This window comes from Balaenoptera physalus, assembly GCF_965194825.1.
Source record: "Balaenoptera physalus genome assembly, chromosome: 4".
In the NCBI taxonomy this organism is placed as follows: Eukaryota; Metazoa; Chordata; class Mammalia; order Artiodactyla; family Balaenopteridae; genus Balaenoptera; species Balaenoptera physalus.
This window is the reverse complement of record NC_138891.1, coordinates 83857938-83879259: the sequence shown is the minus strand read 5'-3', so window position 1 is coordinate 83879259 and position 21322 is coordinate 83857938. Positions and strand designations below refer to the sequence as shown.

The window sequence follows — 21322 nt, the reverse complement described above, 5'->3', positions numbered from 1 at the left end:
GTAGAACTGTCATTTAGCCTGTGCCCTCCTCCCCACAATGACCATTACGAGCAGTGAATTAAAATATGTGTTCACTGGTGCACATGGCATTACTCTCACATTGTTGATTCCCCACTGGGGACCTGTAGGGTAAGGGTTCTTGAAATTTCTCTTTAAACTTTAAAAAACCAGTTGAAAACTGCTCTCCATTTTGTTGTTCTCTCTCTCACAAAGTCTGAAGGTTTTTTGTGAGGAGACCCTTCAAATACTGAGAGTTTCAATTTGCCAACTTCCCCATAACATGTACCAGCTAAATTTTTTTTTTTTCCAGCTAAATTTTTTAAAACCCACTCCCATCTCTTGGGTCCTCAGCATAGCACTATTCATTTTCTTTGTGCAAGGCAGTGAGAAATTTATTTTGCTCTCAAGTCACCTGGTAGAATATTTTTCATAAGGTGACCTCAACAAGAACTGCTCTTGTAATAGCCACCCTAGTAGTTAAGATATGTCAAGACCAAGAAAAGACAAACAAATAAGCAGTAGTCCAATTCATCTGAGAATAAATGAAGAGGAGTTAAGTTCAATTTTCTATAAATGTTTAAGACATTTCACACATAGTAAAAATAAATCTGTGCTTTTCCAGTCTTGAATCCCATGCGTTTATTAGGCTTGAAACGATTTGTTCTAAAATACAGTGCATGCTTAGAGATGGAAACTAAACTCATAGAACCCTGAGTTTTTTTGTTTATCTGTGTTGTAAAATTCCATGAAAGAAACAATCAGCAGCATCTACAGCAAATAAGAGAAGGCCTAACACACACACAAAAAACACACCAATTTATGAGAGACAGGAACAAATCAAGACTGGTATTCCCCTGAGATATAAGTAAACAGTTCTCAAAAAATAAGGATAGGGGTTTGCATTGTTGAATATTTGAAAATCACTGCACACTGTACCATTTTTTAAGATATTCACAATGAACCATAACACATAAAAGGCTCTGAAAAGTCCTACTTTCAAAACCTGTTTACATTTGGTTAAACTGTTAAACAGCAATTCCTACCTATATTTAACTTATAATAGCCTTCTTCCAAGAAAATGGAATACCCACAAACATTTATAGGATGGCCTAGTTTTTTACAACTCACTTAGGGAAATGGTCAGTTAGGTCAATAGCCAAATGATGCAACAAAGGCTGCAGAAGACCCACTGACTTTGTGATCAATTTCTCCTACCTTTCTACTCTGTTCCTTTTATACATACCATTTCCCAACTCAGGTCCAGACAAAGCATTTATCTGACTTTTTGAATTGAAAGTAGCTCAATGATAATTTTCTATAAGTCATATACACTATCTGGCGGTCACTTGGTGGCACATCCTAATGGAAATCTTAGCCCATTGTCTCCTACACAAACTTATTAAGTATTTTTTGTTTCTTTTTTTTTTTACATTTTTAAATTTTATTTTATTTTTTTATACAGCAGGTTCTTATTAGTCATCAATTTTATACACATCAGTGTATACATGTCAATCCCAATCGCCCAATTACTTATTAAGTTTTTAATTGTCAACTTGGCAACATAAAAATTAGCTCAGTATACTTATCAGTTTGCTGCAAAGAATGGATACTCACTCAGGCTACCTTAAGAAAAGAGGATTTATTGTAAAGATGTGTAGCCTGAAGCTAAACCTGAACTAAAAACTTATCACAGTACAAGGCAGCTGTATGAACTAGTTAATTGCCCCATTTCTCTCTCTCTTTGGATTTCTTCTGACTTCTCTTTTTATTATCTACTGGTTCATCCTCTCATATTTCCTAAGATAAATACCAGAGGCAGCTACTCTGATTGATCAGCAAGTCATTAGTTACCCTATTGTGCAGAGTACTTTATATCAATGGATCTCATGCATTCTAAAAATGGCACCTTTGGGTTGGGTGTACAACTCCGTCTTTTAGTCAAAAAGGCCTCTGTTCAAGCAGCCTAAAGTGGCTTTCATAAGAAGGAATTGGGTTAGTGGTATTTTAGTTCATAAGAGACATTATATGTAGCAATTTCCTTAAATGTCATGTCTGTGTACACTGCCCCTTGCTACACTGATTTGGGGGAAACAGTAATTTCCTGTGCTGTATCACATTCAAAAATAAGTAGACATTAAAAATTGGAATCTGTATATTGAAGAATTTCCTCCCATCTTCCCCAAGACACATATAAAATAACCTAGACATAAAAATACTTTCCTACTTGTTCTTTACGCCTGTAAGTTCTCCCTGATATAATCAATCCTATTTTCTGTTATTGCATTAATCTAATTAATAATGGTTAGGCAAGCCATTGTTCTCTTCAAAAATCTCCAGTATCTCTCCTTGCACTCAGAATCCCACCCAAACTCTGAAATTTCTGAAATTTCACTGAAGACTCTGTATATATCCTAACCCTGAACTATGTCTCTAAATTTATGTGTTCCTTTAGTCTAAAAGGAAACTGTTAGTCTTTGCACTGGTTGCTAAGGACACAAGCCAAATTCTCATGTTTAAATCTTTTCTCAGGTCATTCTCCCTGCTGGTCATGTTCCTCTCTGTCTCTTTACCCTAATTTAGCCTGCCTACTATTCTGCACATACATGGCCTAAATTATAAGCTTGTGCCTTACTATTTGGGGGTGACATATACGGGTAGGTGAATTGGAAACAGAATTAAAAAGGAAACAATGACCAGCTTAGATTTTCTGGAGGCAGAACTAGGTCTTTGAGGACTCTGCCATATGGCTTGGCCATATGGACAGACTATATTGAATCTGACCAAAAGCACTGGCCTAGTAGTCATAAGATTTGGGCTCTAATCCCAGGTATGGTACTAACAAGCTATTTAACCTTGGGCAAGACACTTAACCTCCTTGGGTTTCATTATCTTCATCAGCAAAAGAAGTGCTTTGGCCTAGATGATACCTGGAGTGTTTTCAATTCCTCATATTCTATGATGCCTTGATAGATGTTTTCATTCTAATATGAGTTGCCTTCATTGGTCTGCCACAACTAACATTAGGTTAGGAAATGACCTAGGTTAGAATTCGGGGATAGGGATTCATCCAAAGCCTCATTTCAGATATACAATCAAGCTTTAGTGGTTTCTTTCTTTCCTCCTTTAAATCCCAGGTATTTCTCATGCCCTACTGCAACTTCCTGCACCCACCATGGCTTCAGACAGACTTGGGTACTTGAAACTTTGGCAGAGTTCCCCAGTTGTGAAATAGACACAACCACTTGCAGGCCAGACTTCAGGAATTGCATTAATCTACAGTTTTCTTGGGAAAAATAGTCCTTGACTCACACATGAAAGTACCTGGCAGAGCTCCCATTGTTATGAGCAATCTGCCAGGCAACAGTTCTTTGGAGTTTTTTCTTTATTTCTCTTCTTGCTCTCTTCCACACCCCTACAAATTTCCCCAGCTCTAAGGTCACCACTCAGCAGTCTTTTTCAAAGTACGTTGTGTAATAGCAACTCTAGTTTAAAAAAAACATGCCTGGAAAGACCCATAGTGTGTCACTTTTTGAAACATGCTTTTTCTGAGAGCACCATCCACGTGAAATGATGCCCCTCACAAAAAAGATGCCCAGGAGAAGGTATTTTCTCTTCTGACCTACAAAGCAGTGAGTTAATTTAAAATTTATCTTTGATAATCTCCCTTACTTCTTTTATTTATTTCATTTCTGCAGTTTAGATGGAATGTACATTTTATAATTAAATGCAAGTAGGAAATAATATCACACTGACAAAGCTCCTAATCTCCCCAAGATATTAATAGGCAGTACATCAAGTCAATCCATCTTTAATCCTGGGTCTCACTATACAAAAGCAGCATATAAGAATGAAAAGAAGATGAGGTCAACCATAACTTCTCAAAAGGTGACAGCAGAAGACTAACTGTGTATATGTGATGGAAATAAATTGTGAATATGGAAAAATACATCATGTGCCTTATGTGTGGTCTACCTCAAAGGGTAAGTGAGAAAAAAATTCTACTAGGAAAGAGGAAATCAGGTTTCTAATCTCCACCCAGCCATTATTTAACTACAGGATCTTGGGCAAATGCACCCAGTGCATTCCCAGGGTCTCCTGAGAAATCAATAAGACAAGGCCAACATGTGAGTTTATAATTTATAGTGTGATTTACAAATGTGAGATATTGTTCATAGATCTTTTACTCAACCTCAATGTATCTTGATCTAGCCTCCTGACTTCTGACCCATAGTATAAAATTTACAGCAAAATATGACTTCACAAATGATCTTGTTCCCCACCTTTATTTTCCAGAGAAGATAACTGAAGCTCACAGGTTAAATGGTTTGCTCACATAGTTTCTCTGTTGTCCTGAAAGTGTTCATTTACAAGATAGCAAACCTAAGGGCAAGTGAGGGTAAAGCTCAGAATAATATAAATGTGCAATAACCCAAAGGCTATCACATTAACCTTTTTAAGTCTGTATCCTATGGGAGGGTTACCTCTTGAACCTTCTGTGTCAACCTTAACAAAAGAGAGCAAAAAACGATTTCTTTCTCCATTTATTCTCTTTGTCATGAATGAATACCAACCCAGAGGCCTTCGTTTGTGACACCCTCACTCCCTTATACTCACCATCATTTTCTTCAAAGTGTGTTCATCTTATATCTTTTTTTGCTTTTTTCCTGTGAGGTTGGGACACCTCCTCTGAATGTCCCTTGTTACTGGCGCTGCCACCAAGGTGATTTCTCTTTCAAAGGACTCAATATTCAGTACCACCTCTAGATTGTAACCACATCAGGAAACCTTATGAAGGATGTGGCTAATACCCATATATGGATACACCTTTGTTTCAAATTCTAGTAAAGGCTATCAATAGCCTTTACTAGAACATTTTGCAAACTACGAGAGTTATACAAAAACAAGATAATAATGCGTCACTTCCTATTTTCATTAAAAGACATTTTTTAAGATGGGACGCAAGCTAGAGGGACAGGCAGAAATTCAAATGTTCTTAATTTACAACATAGGGGTTAAGAAATATTGTCTTTGCTTCATGGAACAAAAAATGGAGTTTTCAATCTGGCTATAAACAGTTCATACAGAAGTGGCCAGTTAGAGAACTGAGAATAGATTTACAATCATACTGAGCTGGGGAAATTAGGGGATAGTCTGAATGAGAGAAACTGTTATCTATTATAACATGATGTCAATACATAATACCTAAAATTGATAAATCTATTAACATCATTATAAACATTATGGTGAGATATATGGAGCTAATCAACATAATAATTAAAACAAACTATAGAAGTGGGAAGTAGGATTTGGGGGTGGATAAGGCAGGAGATTATTCTATAATGTTTTTAGCTATGTGCATGTATTATTTTGAAAACATAAACACACACCCTAGAAAATACACTTTTTTCTCTGCAGGTGATTTACAACATAAAACCTATGCACAATGAACTCAGAAGATGTTGGTTACTTCATTAATTGTTTAGTTGTCTAGCTTAGGGGTTGAAGGAATAAATAATTGAATACATGATAGAATGGATCATCATCATCATCATCATCATCATCATCTTGAACCTACGCCTCCTGTACACATACCTACTAACTGCAGGGTGTAAGAATCCAGACCATGGTAGGTAGCTGAGGTACAACCACTTGATGTTGAACAATGGTTACAATCAGTCCATACAATGGATTTTTCATATAAAGATTACCAATTATTAATGGTTGAGTTTCATAAAAGAGGCTGGAAGGACAAGGTTTAGGGAACAATATTTCTATGCAATTTTGAGTCCTGATTTTACTATAATTATTTCAAATGTTGATTACTGCATCTTACTACAGTCTCCTAAAGCATTTAAATATTCTAGGATTCAGAAATAAGGAGCAAAACAAATAATCACTTCTATTTGGGAAAAGTAATTTTATACACAATGAATAAAAGCATGTAGAAATCAATCTGAAGTAAAAAGAAAACTTTAACAGACTCTTTATAACAAAGAATAAGGATTTTTTTTTTTTTTTTTGGTTACCATAGTGGCAGTGATTTTTATATACTATTCACACAGATTCAGCATTATAGTAATCAGTGTTTCCTATTGTGGTTCAAGGTATTAAAAGTAACATACAATGTTACAAGCTTAGACTGCCATTTAAATTTAAATATTAAGAAATGTTATGAATCAAAGGTTAATTTATATGTTCTCTGGATAATACTTGATGTGGGATATTATAGGGCTAACCATTTCACCATTAACATCAAATAACTTAAGTAACCTGCACTTAACTTTCAAGCCTGCAGTGATTAGACATGGGGTAGGGGGGGAGTAGTGAGGGAGGGTGACAGAGGGTATAAAAATTCTACTTGTTGCCAATAGAACTCACAACATTTATACTCACTACAGGCCAGATCAGAGGAGTGTAGCAGTTGCACAGTTCTTCCTGCAATCTTTTCCCAAAACTCAATTAAAACTCGTTGGCAAGGGGGAAATCAGAAACTAATAGGAAACACATTTTATCTCCTGGCCTCAGGGGGTATACAAATTCCCCTGTGTGGAACACAAAAGATTGATAGAATACTAGAGGGAAGAGGGTGATAAAAGAGGACATGAAAATCACATCTTATAGTTAAGGGAAAAAGAAAAAGTGGCCGAATTGATATCACACAATTGTCCTACTCTTAGGGAGTCATACATCTGGCCAACACTAAAGGAATTTTTAATTCTGAATAAAAGTAATGTTGAGAGGAACCTTCTTTCTCTGGTTTCTACTGCCCACCTGGAAGAACTGCCAGTATAGGAATACCTCAGTCTCTGACTCTCTAAGATAGAGTTATTTGAATAACAGGTGACATCCATGGATCCATATTTCTTGACTAGATGGAGTTAATCTCCATTTAAAAGCAAGCTATGGAAATTTATTTATTCTTTCTCCAATTTGAAAAGCATAAAGCTATAATTCTAGGTAAGTGTGACTATTCTGTATTCTATTCTGTATTCTGTATTCTATTCTGTAGAGTTAAACTTTCTATTACATGGTCTGTTCCAAGGTCTAGACACCAGGGACAGAAGAAGTTGGAGGGGACAGAAAGTGTTAGCACATCCTTTTAGTCACAGTTTCCACAGCTTTATTCTTCCGTTGGCTTTATCAGTAATAAAGAAATCACCATCTCATCATATCAGAGGATGTACTTGTCTTCTGTGTTAACTGGATCAGAACTCAGAAGGGCAACAAAAAGGATATTATATTTTGACACTCCCGTTAAGCCCCCCAAACGAAGATCCTATGAGTATTTTGCTATGAAAATAAATGCATTAATGAGACACTGTCTGAGGAAACATATACATTCCTAAAGTTTCAGGCCTCAGATTAAAAAAGAGACTCGAGTGGGTTTTGTGCCTTTAGAAGAGCACACTAGGAAACCCACATATTTGCTTACATAAATTTGGATGGGACCTTAAACCTAGCTTAGAATCAAGCACCACTGAGCTTCCAAGGTGCATGTCTGTGAATGCTAGAGGCACTGAGCCATTCTGGCCACATAAAGCAATGAGTATGAGTACGTATGAGTATGGTCATTGCAGACAAGGCACATGTAAACAACGAAATCAATTGCTAAAGAGCATGAAATGGACACGTACTGCAGCTGCTATCTACTCCCTTAGTTAATCACCTACTGAACTTGGAATACAAAGAACACTTTCTTCTTAGGTATTGAACAAGACAAAACTGCTACACTTTATGGGTTATTTAAACACTATAGGTTTCACGTTACTGTAAAAATATCCTGCAAACAACTCACACTCCAAGGGGTTTGATGAGAATAGCCCAGAACTACCTTGTTTGACTGTAGCAGTTTTTGCTTTGTCCAAATGAGGTAGTTCCATGTCCAGAGGGTTCTTCAGCTGTTAGGCTTATACCAGAATAAGGATTGTTTTATAAGAAATCCATAAATATCTACCAAGAATCCATTCCCACAGGTAATACATTAGACCAAGCATTATGGGGGATTACAAAAAAAATAAAGCCATAGCCCTTATGCCATGGGAGCCCCTGAAATCTGTATCTGAAAGAACCTGGAAAAATAGTCCAAGTTCCTCATTTTAAAGACAACAAACTCAAATGACAAGAATCCAGAGAACTTAAATGACAATCCCACAGCCAGCAGGGGTAGACCTGAACTGAAAGCCCCATGTCCTAAATACCCTCATACAATTCATATCTGTTGCTTCTGTTTGTAGATGTGAAAAGTGTAGCAAGAAAGACGTCGGGACTCTGAGCACCATGTTTTACACTCTTTCCAGATTTTCTGCAAAACCTACAAACAAAACAAAATGTTGTTACTGGATCTCTTGTGGATCTTAGTGAAGAGACTGAATTCTGTATCTAAATTGAAAATGGGTGAAAGAGAGATGAGAAGACACATAGAAAACACAGAGGCAAAGAAAACTATAAGAGTAAGTCCATGGGAGTTTTCAATACTCTTCTAATAGGAATCACTAAAATCTTGGAGAGACCACTGAAATTCCTCAGGATTCAATATCATTGGCATGGTCAAAGTAATTTGCCCTGTGTAACAAAGAGTAGCTCTAGCTCAGGGGTACCCAAACCCCAGGCCAGGGACTGGTACCGGTCCGGTCCACAGCCTGTTAGGAATGGGGCCGCACAGCAGGAGGTGAGCAGTGGGGGAGCAAGAGAAGCTTCATCTGACACTCCCCATCACTCGCATTACCTCCTGAACAATCCCCCCGCCCCCTTCCCATCCGCAGAAAAATTGTCTTCCACGAAATCGGTCCCTGGTGCCAAAAATGTTGGGGACCGCTGCTCTAGTTGACATCAGAGGTATGAAATATTCCATCTGCTAAAGAAAACACTGCTTGATAATTTTTAAAAATAAAGTCTATTTGATACATAAAGCCTCCATCTTATTCCTTGGGGGCCAAAACCATGAGTTTTTCTTGTACACGTAATGATGGCATCTATGATTGTGTCTACTGATGTACTTAAATTCTAAATGTTAAGTTTGGGTCTGCTCATATAGCATGTTACATTTCAATCCCTTTAACTTATTCTTTTTAGCCTTGTCCTGGGAAATGTCTTTCTGGATAGACTGAGAGTAAAAACCATGAGATTATTGTAGGACACGCTAAGCAAACTGATAAAGTCAACTAACTTATCTGTACAGTGGTTTCTTCGTCTATAATATGAGAGCTAGAAATTATCTTTTTGGAAAAAGCATTTATCCTTTGAGCTCATGGGGTTGGGGGCGAAAGCATAGTCTTTCAGTTTGGCTCATGTTGTCTAATTTTATCTTCATTATTCTTCTTCGGTGATACCCTTACTACCACATTTCTTTTCTTCCAAAATCCACCAACCTTGTACTCAGAATAGATTTCCGGCTTATTGACTCTCTCTCCTTTATCTTCTTTATGTGTGGCATCTCTGGCAGCCAAATAATCTTCCAAAGGTATTCTGTGACACAATTCCTCAATGTACATTCTATTTCTCTTTATCACCCATTTAGGTATCTATCTATAAATCCATCTAGCTATCCATTGTGCCTTTGTTGCAGACGCAGCTACCTAAAATATAATGCAACAATTGACTTACTATCTCTTGGAAGCTAAAGAAACCTTCTGTCTGATTCTTCTCTTCTGGCTCCAACAGAAATCCCTGCGGAGCCATGGACAGAAGGGAGAGACCCTCCTTCTGTTCCCCTCTGTAATTTTCTGCCCAAAATCATTCCCAGTTTTAGCAACTAAATCATGGACTTAAAAGCAGCAGCTTTATATCTGCTGGCTCCAGCATGTCTGAATATGTTTGAGAGATGTGTGTTCAGAAGTGAAAAAAAAAATTGGAGTTAGGAGGCTTTTCTCAGATTTCTGAAGTTTTCTAGAAAGAGAGGGGGTTGGAGGGGAGTACAGAGGCACAAAGAAATCTAGGCAGTATTGTTCAATAGAAAATGTATTTAAGTGTTCGCTTCTCAATCTGAAAAGATGCAGTCATTAATCTGCAGCTTTGGTGGGGAGGGACCTAGCTCCATAAAATTATCTCCTTATCTATCAATTAAAGTATATTATATATTTTTTAAATTTTTTAAAAATAAAGTTTTAAATTTATTTATATTTTATTTTTGGCCACGTTGGGTCTTCGTTGCGGCATGCAGGTTTTCTCTAGTTGCGGTGAGCGGGGGGCTACTCTTCGTTGCGGTGCGCAGGCTTCTCATTGCAGTGGCTTCTCTTGTTGCGGAGCACGGGCTCTAGGCACACGGGCTTCAGTAGCTGTGGCTCATGGGTTCAGTAGTTGTGGCTCACAGGCTCTAGACCGCAGGCTCAGTAGTTGTGATGCACGGGCTTAGTTGCTCTGCGGCATGAGGGATCTCCCCAGAACAGGTCTCCAACCCGTGTCCCCTGCATTGGCAGGTGGATTCTTAACCACTGCGCCACCAGGGAATTCCGTTATATATGTTTTGAGAACTAATTGTGAGGGGCAGTTTCACTTTATTTCCTGTTCTTCTTCATGCTGCAGACAGAAATGATTTTCAAGTCAGGCTTAATTAAGCACTTGGAATTTTTAAATCTGCAAGAGCCTGTTTAGTGATACTGGTTTATTTCCTGGTATATTTAGAGTTTCCTCTCCTGTGCTCCATTCTTGGTGCAGGAAGCAGAAAGAGATACAACTTATCTTTGTAGAGGTTTTCGAAATTGAGCAACATCTACCCTTATATATAGTGTATATCTGCCAATCATGTAGGGACTTTGGAAGAAAAGTGTGAGGGGAGTAGAGAGAGAATGGAACCAAAACCTTTTTTTTTTTTTTTTTTTTTTTTTTTTTTTTAGTTTTAACCAACAAGAGTGACAGGATAATGCAGCCTTTTCCAAATGACTGAGAGCTAAGTAGGAGACTATAGCTTGCCTCGTGTTTTGACCATCTAAGTATTCTGCCTTTCAGTATCCCTAGGAAATGACCACCTATAAGCCCTTAACTGGTGGATTGGGAGAAGTAGAAACACAATGACTAAATTCTTCCAAAACAGGAGTTGTGGATGGGAAAGGATTACTACTGATATGATAAAAGGTCACTGATGTATAATCTTTGACAGGTAGAGCCTACAGGAGACAAAATGTCACATAATGGGAACAGTATTGATGGAGAGCAAATTCTTAGCAAATATCATGAAAACACTATATTATGGGAAGACTGCAGAACCACAGAGGACTTTGGCCATTCTTCCAATATCCATTTGATTGAGAAAGTACATAGTGATGAGAAGTTGCTATAAATTCAGAACCATTTTAAATGGATTTGAATTTTACTCACCATAACACATAGTAGTTACACTGGGAAATATATGCAATACATATACGAGTTGAGGCTGCTCTTTATTCTACTTACAGATGTTTCTTAGTGTGTATATGTTTTTGAGACTCTGCAAAGTTTCTCTGGCTCTCCAGGTATCCAGAACCACAGACCACCAGAGCAGCTCAGAATTGGGCCCAGCCTTAGGGGTAGAGATTCAGAGATCTTAACTGTGGCTAGCTGTACATGAGGCAGGCTGTGTTATGAAGCAGCCTACAGCTCAGGAAAGAAACAGATGGTCTGCGGAAAAGTCCAGTCCTGGTCTGGGAAGGTCTAGAGAGACTGAGCCATTAGAGTATCTCAGAAAACCAAAAGCCAGTGAGGAAACCAACAGCGCGCTGCAACAATAGCCACAAGTCAAGTAAGCACAGAGCCTGACAGCTCAGGAAAATGACCCACTTCTTGCCTACTCAGACAAAAAGGCTTCACTTAGGCCTAGGGATAGCGTCTCTAACAAGGCCATCTGTTAACGCCGTCACCGGAGTCCCTCACAGCAATTCTTCATTCTCTCCCTTCTCACCTCCCACCCTGAAGCCAGCCATTAATGCAGCAGGGACTGAGGAAAATGAAGCTGTTGGGCTCAGTAAATATTACTGAGCTCCACAAGGAAACGCAGCTCCATTATTTAGGGTCCTGTGTCTCGGGCACACGTTGATCACATCCATTTAGCAGAGAGGGGAAGGGAGAAAGCGGCTGCTGTGCAGCAGCCCTCAGTCATCTATCCCCCTGATCAGGCAAAGCCACGAGAGAGCAAAAGAGTGAGCTCGGCCACAGATCCCAAGCGTTTGAACCCAGAGTGCATATGACATGAGAAACCACATAATCACATGGAAGGGGCTCTGGGCAAGTGTTCAGGGGTCTTGTAGTTTATTCTCTGTTCTCCCATTGACTCGATTTGTATTTTGCATAGAGTCACATTTGTAGCAATGATCTGTCATGTCTATAATGGAGATAATACTCTTTATCTCATGACATAGGACTGCATGTGATATTCATAAAATAAAAGACCAATCTAACATTTGGAAAACAGGATACTCAATTTGGGGAAATGATTTAACTCTTTCAGATCATCTGTGTCTGTCTTTATAAAAACAAACACACAAAAATAAATAAATAATCTTTTAATACCTGGTTACTAACCTAATGTCTCAGAATATGATTTCACTTAAAAATAAGAAAAGTTAATATATTGAGTATACTTTAAATATCTCTTTAATATTTGGAAATGAAAGGGAAAAAAAGAAAATTTGATATCACCCATAACTAGAATCATTTCAGATTACATATGCCTATTGAAATTAAAATCCAGAACTAGAAATATGCAATTAAAATGTCACACCCATATGCTTGAGACTTAAAAGTATTTCACCAAGACTGAAGGATAAGACCATCAAATTACAGGTAGGTTGTAGCTGAAAAATGACCCTCTGACAACCAAACATTGTTAATGACAACTGACACTGAACTCAAGAGAAAGATTAACTCAACCTCAACAAACAAACAAGAGGAAATAAAATGAAACCAATGATAGAGACTTCAACAAACAGAAGCAGACAAGGGAAGATGACAGAAGATTGTGTCCATAATATTTTTTAATATTCTTTTATCTGAGAGAGAGGTAAATTGTCTGCTGATTTCCAAGACTATATCTTTCCCCAAAATGTTCTCTTGAGAAAGATGTCCACCCTGAAGGGTTTGAGAGGTATTTTCAATAATGGCCTGCGATTTATGCATTTCATTGGATGAGTCACTGGAGATATGACTGGGGCTCATTTCTCATATATATATTCATAGTAAAAAGTATTCCTGCCAAACTATGAAATGAAGCCTTTATAAAGTAAATGAAAAAAACTGGAATAAAATTACAAACTTTTAATTTTAGAAATTGTAAAGACAGATAGCAAGCAAAATATTTCCTTGACCCAAAGCCATCATCATAGAACTTGCACTTTGATCCTAATTGGTATTTCTCTCCTCCCCAGCGAAAAGCTTTCGTAAAGAAAAATGGTTGATTGCAGCTATGTGGACACGGTGAGAATCTACCCACATATCCATCGCGCAGAGCAGCTCTTCTGCACAAGGATAGGTAGATTCTCCAGTTCAGGTCTCTTCTTTGTAACAGACAATGCCCAAGGCCTACAAATATTAATTCTACCCTCATTTACTGTAGAGACCATGGCAATCTGTCAAGAAGGAAGAATGTGTTCTAAAATGAAGGCACCAATAATTGTGACCCAATAATGGAATAGAAAAGGCCCACTTGTTATGGTAATTACCAGCGGCATTCTAAATACTGTGTTCAGTTTGTTTATCATGGCACGTTTTCAGAAAATGTTCCTTTCCAAATAAACATGCCTAGGCTAGCCCTAGGCAAAATTGTATATAAGTAACTTTTTTCCCCTATAATTCACGATCCCTCTGTAAGTATGCTCATCTTACCTGCTCCTTCTTCCATTACCTAGTTCTCAGCCTTCATCTTTCTAAGCCCTTAAAATAATTTTTCCCAACAGTTATCTATAACAGCAATCACCTCTATAAACTCCTCCTCACACGGTCCAATTTATGTAAAGACCATCTACATACTGCTAACTTTCTACATTAGGAAGGACAGCACATCAATACTTAATGTAGTGCCTGACACATAAGGGATACTCCATAACTGTTTGTGGACTGCCGCATAAATACCTCTCACTAAAACTATGAACGGTATTTGATTTATAAGTCTGAATGGCTATCATGTTTTACCATGTGTTTGATTTGATAAAACTTAATAGCCATTCAAACTTAACAGATCTTTTTTTTTTTTTTTTTGCTTTAAGTGATTCTTCTATAATGCCTTTTATACATGAAACACAGTAGGAAGTCAATAAATAGCTGTGGGATAAAAAGAATATTTAGATGAATGGCTAGTTTGAGGGACAGCCGATATCACTGTAGGGAGAAAGCGGACATCCCAGCAGCAGCTATCTCCCAGTGTTTCCATTAGGATATACAAGGTGGGAAGCAGTAGTCTACAAGTTAACCATACATGTATTTGTCAGTCTATCAAATAAATATACATATTTTCTAAATCAGAGAATCCAGAATTTTAGACTATTTTGACATCTGGCTCTCCGTGGTCCTAAGTTCTAAAGTTACACATATCCTGAGTTTGTTTTTGTTTTTATCTTCATTTATTCATGAACTCTGGAATTAATGTGTGCCCATAAACACTGAAAAATGAAACAACTAGAGAGGCCATCTCAATCTCATGCAAATACCTGGCTTCATTTTTAATGAGAGTAAATAGCAGCTGAAGTGTCAAGTTGTCTCTGACTTGAATCAAGCAGACTACAGAAGCCATGCCTCTTGTAGAAGACATTTGGGAGAAATAAAGATTTTGAGAAAAGTGCCATATGTCATCAAAGTTTAGAAAATATACGAAAAGTTCTGCATCATTTTGCTTATTTCAAATAAAAAACATTGAAGAAATAGACCCTAAAATGATTGGCTATCCTGGCATCAAATAACTGAATGCATGTCTAGAAATAGACATAAGTTGGTATGTAGGTATAGCATTAAGTAATCTCCAATGGAGTTTTCTTTCTTTCTTTTTGATTTGTAATTCAATGTCTATTATGTCTGAGACAGAAACAAATAAAACTAGAAAAATATGTCATTTTGACTTTCCTTGAATTTGAGGAGTACTGAATTATTCCACACAGGTAAAAACTACGCCAACAGCTATCAAGCAACATCTCAGTGATTCAGGGCATCTTCATGATCTGAACATGGCCCAGAGTAAGTGCTTGTGAAGTGTACAGAGAGGTTAATCAAAAATGTTACAGTCACTAACCCTGCAAGCAAATAATCTGTACGTGCAGACTGGCACGAACATACCCAGAGCACAACAGATTTAACAACTGGATGCACAGAGCAATCTTTTACATGGTGTGTGATATTTGGGTTGTTATCTCTCATATCATTGTGAAAAGCAAGTGTGAACTGACGGAAGTGTTAAAACAGCCAAAGGAATTTAAGGGATGGCATCACTTGAAGGTGGGTAAAAGGATATTAAATGACAGGGCTGGGGATATACCTATGGAGGAGTGAGATTAGGGGGCAAATCAGGTATGAAACTTCCAAGAATAATCATGAACAGGTCATAAATACTTTTCACATTACTAAACGCGGCATGGTTAATAATACGTATGTTCTCTCGTTGGCTCTGCTAACTCTGCTTGGTCTGCCTGTCTGGTAGGATGTTCTACACAGCTCCACAAAGATATTGAACTACTGCTATGTGCCACATCCTGAGGACTTGAGGACCAAAAAGAGACAATCTTTGCCTCAAAGAGTCAAGAGTTAATTGGGAGGATGCAGACACGTAAATGGTTCCATCCAATATACTTAAATCATAGAAAAACAGGTAAGATACAGGAGTATACAGATAAGGGGTAAGTAATGATGTGGAGCCTGGGGTTAGAAGGGAAGTTCATAATCAGGGAAGCTTCTCTTAATAGGTGAAAGACAACTTCATATCATATCCAGATATGAAGAATTTACAGACAAAAGAAACCACAGGGACAACATTGTGAAACAACCTGGAGTCCAAGAGGAAACAAGTGAGCCACATTTGTGGAGAGATGAGTGTGGGAGTGAGGGTGGGGAGCTTTGGGAGAGGAAACTGAGCAGGGAGGCATGTATGACGTGCCTGTAATCATCCAAGATAAGACAAAACAACGGATTTTAAGCAGATGAATGAGAAAGTCAAATGTAGATTTTAGAAAGAGTTCTCTAGCAGCAATTAGGGGAAATGAATTTTGGTGTAAGTGTGAGGTATGGTGAACATTAGGGATCTTATTATAATGATCCTGCTGATTGCTGATAAGGACCTAAACTTAGGTGCAATGGTGTTAATGGTACCTAAAGAGGGATACCCATATGATGCTAAAGTAGAATGAACAGAAATCTATACTACCATGACAATGGAAAGCAAAGACTATGTCACTTTTCTGCTTCTGAATGATTTCTTTATGGATAAGGAGAAGACAGTCACAAGCTGAGTTACAGTATCCAGGATGAAGATCAGGGAGAGAAGTTAAAGTAATTGACTTAAGGTGTTATTAAGACTTCAAGATAGTACTAGGTATGTAGAGCTAATTTGCAATCCTTCAGAATATAGTAACTGGGTCGCAGAGGCCTGGAAAAATCTAGCTCTTCAGAAGGAGCCAACTTGGGTCATACGATACACTGGGGAAAATTCCCAGAAAATAATCCAAAATAAAGTGCATTTAGTGTGTGCTCTTGCCTTCTAGGACTGCTCTCCCTCTTAGTGACAGTATTTATTTTTTCTTGAGTTAATATTTTGAGTTTTTATTCTGTGTTCAGCACATGTCGAAGCTTCCATATTAGATTATTAGCTCCTCTGGAGTAAAATTTATTTATTTATTTTTTCAACAAATATTTATTGACAGACTGTCATGCACCAGGATTTGTGCCAGACCCTGAAGAAATAATGGTTTGTGAATGCAGATACACTCCTTAACCTCAAAGGGGAGGTTGATGGGAGAGGTGAAGTGAAGGGACTATCCTTAGACAGAAGAGGGCACACCACACCCTCCCTCCTGGCTCCACTGTAACAGGAAATGGGAGGTTGAAGGGATAAGTGAAGGTGTGGTAAGATTAGAATATTTAAAGTCAGGAATCTTCAAGGCATGATCATTTGCTGAGAGAGTTGAGGAGGGCAGGGTTGGAATCTTTTATTCATGTGCATACTCTTGGCAACACTAGCATAACTCTTAGCACATAACTAGTGCCCCTGAAATGGTGATTGTGTAGAAGGTTTTTTAATGGGGAATGAAAGAATGAAGAATTAAATGAATGATTCCATTGCACTTGTACTTAAAGGGCCTGACTGGTTAAAAGTTAATCAGGGCTTCAGAAGTGTCTTTCAAAGCAGATATTACTAGGTCTGTAACCTAGGAGTCATCCCTGGGCTTAGTGAAAGAAATGTCCAGAAGATTTTACTGTCCAGACTTCATAGCTGCCGGGAAAAGAGATGAGTTGGAGAAGGGAACTATAAAACAAAACTCATAATACACACGATAACAGGATCATAGTTTTCTGTATGTCTCTTGCTCTGTTTTCTGAAAGCAGGCACATTTTGAGTGAAAACAGGTTTTATATCCCGGCAATAAAGAGGTAGAACTATAAAAATATATGTCTTATCAGCAGGCATGTTTCTAAATAGAATGTTTTACCAAGTTTCCCAAGAGGCATCTCAGGCCCTTTAAATTATAGGGTATATTAGCTTCCCTGCAGGGCAGCCTCTGAACTACAACTCATTGTCCATCTAAAGCAGGGATGGGAAATGAACCTTTTGGAAATGAAGCGTTTGTTCTTCGCTCAGCATTTCTAGGTTTCTCCCTTAAAATGGATGCCATCACCAAGTAAGAAAAGAGATGTATAATCAGTATGGGTCAAGTGAAGCTTAGTAATTTTAATTGCATTCATTTAGGGGAAAAAAAATTCTCACATTTTAACCTAAACTTTCACATTTCTCTCTGCCAAGTTTGACTTAGGGCAAAGCAATCAAAAACTGCCAGCACTCATTTAAATGGACAGAGCGATGTAATAAGTAATTCAGAAGAGCAGATAATTCAAAGATCACCTCTATTTGGGTTTATAATAACATTTTCATCTGATTTGCTTTCTTAATTATATTTTTCTTAGGTTAATATTAAAACTAAGTTGCAATCTTTCAGAATATACTAACTGGGTAGCAGAGGCCTAGAAAAATCCAGCTCTTCAGAAGGAGCCAACTTGGGTCATACAATACACTGGGGATAACTTCCAGAGAATAACCCAAAATAGAGTGTGTTTAGTGTGTGCTCTAGCCTTCTAGGACTGCTCTTCCTCTTGGTGACAGTACTAAGGAAATCTTACGGGGCTTTCTCCTTTAGGTTGGGCCTGTGAAGAAAATCCTGATTCACAAAAATAGTCATGCACTGTTATTGAAAATAGTAAAAAGTTGGAGACAACTTAATATCCAACAATAAAGGACTAGTTAAACAAATTATAATATATCAACAAGATGGGTTCTTGTACAATTAAAATGGCATTTATGGAGAATTTTAATGACTTGAGAAACAGCTTATGATATACCATAAAAGGGAAGAAACATCAGGTTATAAAACTCACTCCACGGTATCATCACCACTATGTGGTTAACAGCACAACTGCTGGAATCTGGCTGTGAACAGCTGATTCCTGATTGTAGCAGTTATTAAATATTTGACCTAGAGTAGATTACTTCACCTTTCTGAGCCTCAGTTTCTTTATTTGTGAAATGCAGATAATAACAGCACCTATCTCATAGTGTTTTTATGAAGATGAAGAGAGGCTTAATGTATTTACAAAATGCCTGAAACATAGTAAGCACAATTAAGAATACTATTTTTATTTGTTTTGAAACAACATAACTCTGCTCATGCTGTTTGTTCTACTTAGAAATACTTCCCTTTTAAAAATTTAACCTATTTGCTCTCCCTTTCCATCTAAGGTCCAGCCCACATGTCACTACACAGAGTGTGGAGCTTCTTCGCATGACCACCCCCCTTTGGTCAGAATTAATCACCCCTTCCTTCTCAATGCCAGAGCATTTTGAAATAAACTCTACCCTCGCATCTATGCTATAGGGTGGTAATCGATGTGTATCTCTTTCTCCATCAGAATATGGGCCCCACAAGATTTGGGGCATGTCTCATTCCTCCCTGTATCCCCAGAGGCTAGCCAAGTGCCTGGCACATGAGAAGTACTAGGTTCACCTTGGATTAATGAATGAATGAATGAATGCAAGCTAAGTTCCACGAGTGAAGCAGGTAGGAAGGAAAGGTGAAACAGTAGTTTCTCTGTGACTTCCAAAAGCTCAGGTGCACTCTTCTGGAAGAATGAAGAACATTTTCAGTCTGTACTTCATGATTCCAAAGGCTCAACATTTCTATTCTCTTTCTATTGTTGTCTTTCCTAAAATATAATACTTGTCCTGATAACTGAAACAGGGTGGTAAAACAGAATCAAAAGTGAACTTAGGAGTCAAAAGCCTGGTTCTACTGCTGACACTCAAATCATATGATCTTGAACAAGTAACTTAACCTCCCTGAATGTAAAATAGGGATGATAATACATATCTTGCCCTTCAAAGGGTTATTTTAAGTATCAATTAGGGAATGCATGTGAGAACATTTTGGAAAGGTGGCATACAAATATAAGATATCATTGCTAGTTCTTTTGCTGGTAAAGCTTTGCTCATTCAGAAGTTCAGAGTTAATATCAGACATTTTACATATTTACAGTAACCTATAATTCTTTGACAAGATTAAGGACAACCTTTCAGTATCTCTCTTTGCCTCATTTTACAGAGAAGTTGTTGGAAAGATGGACAGATTTAAAACTGTCAGAGTTCTATGGAACACACTTAAAATGAGGAATGTGATTCACATTAATATTTAAATATACACTCTTCTTTGTTCTATTTATAAAGCATCAATTAGCAATTACATTAAAGTGCCCACATAATTCCTACTTGGTTGACAGCATCCTTCTCCCATTAGATAGACAAACTGAGGTACAGCTGGGTCTGACTGTGTTATTGCAGATTACCAAGTATGATCTGGCACAGGAATTGAGAATTCCTTTCTAACCCAGAGCTGTCGAATAGAACTTTCTGTGATAAAAGAAATGCTTGATAATCTGCACTATTCAGTACGGTAGCCACTTAGCCATATGTGGCTTTTTAGCCCTTGAAACGTGGTTTGTATGACTAAGGTGCTTAATTTTTAATTTAATTTAATTTTAATTAATTTAAATTTAAATAGCTATATTTGGCTAGTGGCACTTACTAAATTAAACAGCATAGTTTTAACCAGTCACTGTATTTAGCATGAGGATTTGCTCATTAGCCAAATGAACACTTAAAAAAGAATGATGGTATATTATTTCATAATGTGAAAGAAAACTCCCTCACAGACTGTCAGCATGGCCAGAGTCTTTTCCTTGTTGGAAGAACATTATGATCAGAGGCTAGTTTAGGGGGCATAGAATCAGAATAAGAAGGCTGATTAGATGATTCAAACATTTAATGGCATCCAGTTACAATAACCTGGCCAAGAGAACAAACTGGTCTTATTGCTAGAATACTTGGTCCATCAGCCAAGACGTTCCTTGGATATTGCTTTGGCAGGTATTGCTGCCCTTTCTCTGGTGACTCTCCTTTCCCTGGCCAACCCCCTTTCTGATTGACAAGCCCTTCCTTCTCTTTTTCTCCAAACTCACACTTCATGTGTATGTACTGGCAGAGAGAAAAGTTTGTCCCATTTCTTTGGCTTTGCTTCCCCATAACTCTCAGTCCAACACACAGATCTCCCCTTTCATCAGCCAGAGAAATGCTGGGAAGGCACGGAAGGGAAAGAATGTTTATTTTAACCCTTCTGATAAGGAAAGAACTCAACCTGTCTGGGAACAGCCATTCCTTCTTTTCTTCAGATATTCCATCACGAGCATCTTAAGGTCAGACTGTAAATCATATAAAATATCTTTATCTTTTCAAGGCAGTTTTTTGCCTATATTATAGTCAAGGACAAGAGAGGTCACAGAATTCTGGCAATACGAGTCCTTGCAGCCGCGTGTGGGAGTGAAACTTGTAGCTATTGAAACTGCTCTCACAGAACCAAGCCAGGTTCTGGGAGGGGCTCATTCTCAGCCAAGATGAGGTCCTTGGCTTCCCAATTTGGTGTATAAGAGACTCTGATATTCATTAAAATGACAAGCTGACAGAGTGAGGCATAGGCAACCTTTACCCACTCATCAGCTGTCCAGTCCTGAACGCTCTGGACTATTTTGATCCTCTAGGCTTTCTGTATATATAGCTTTTCAGACACAAGCTTCAAATCTGCCCAGCAAGATTCCTAGTTATTCCAGAGCTGACCTT

General features: G+C 37.9%; 1 protein-coding gene and 1 long non-coding RNA gene across 3 annotated transcripts in view; one reads left to right on the top strand and one right to left on the bottom strand.

Annotated features, from left to right (window-relative positions):
* Window positions 1-21322, bottom strand: part of LSAMP (limbic system associated membrane protein) — a 640478-nt gene that overhangs the window by 499061 nt on the left and 120095 nt on the right. The window lies entirely within an intron of this gene.
* The window catches only part of LOC309659893, a 53746-nt gene continuing 32736 nt past the window's right edge, over window positions 313-21322 (top strand). Inside the window, exon 1 of the long non-coding RNA XR_014263029.1 lies at window positions 313-20901. This is a non-coding gene — a long non-coding RNA (uncharacterized lncRNA). The remainder of the gene's footprint in view (window positions 20902-21322) is intronic.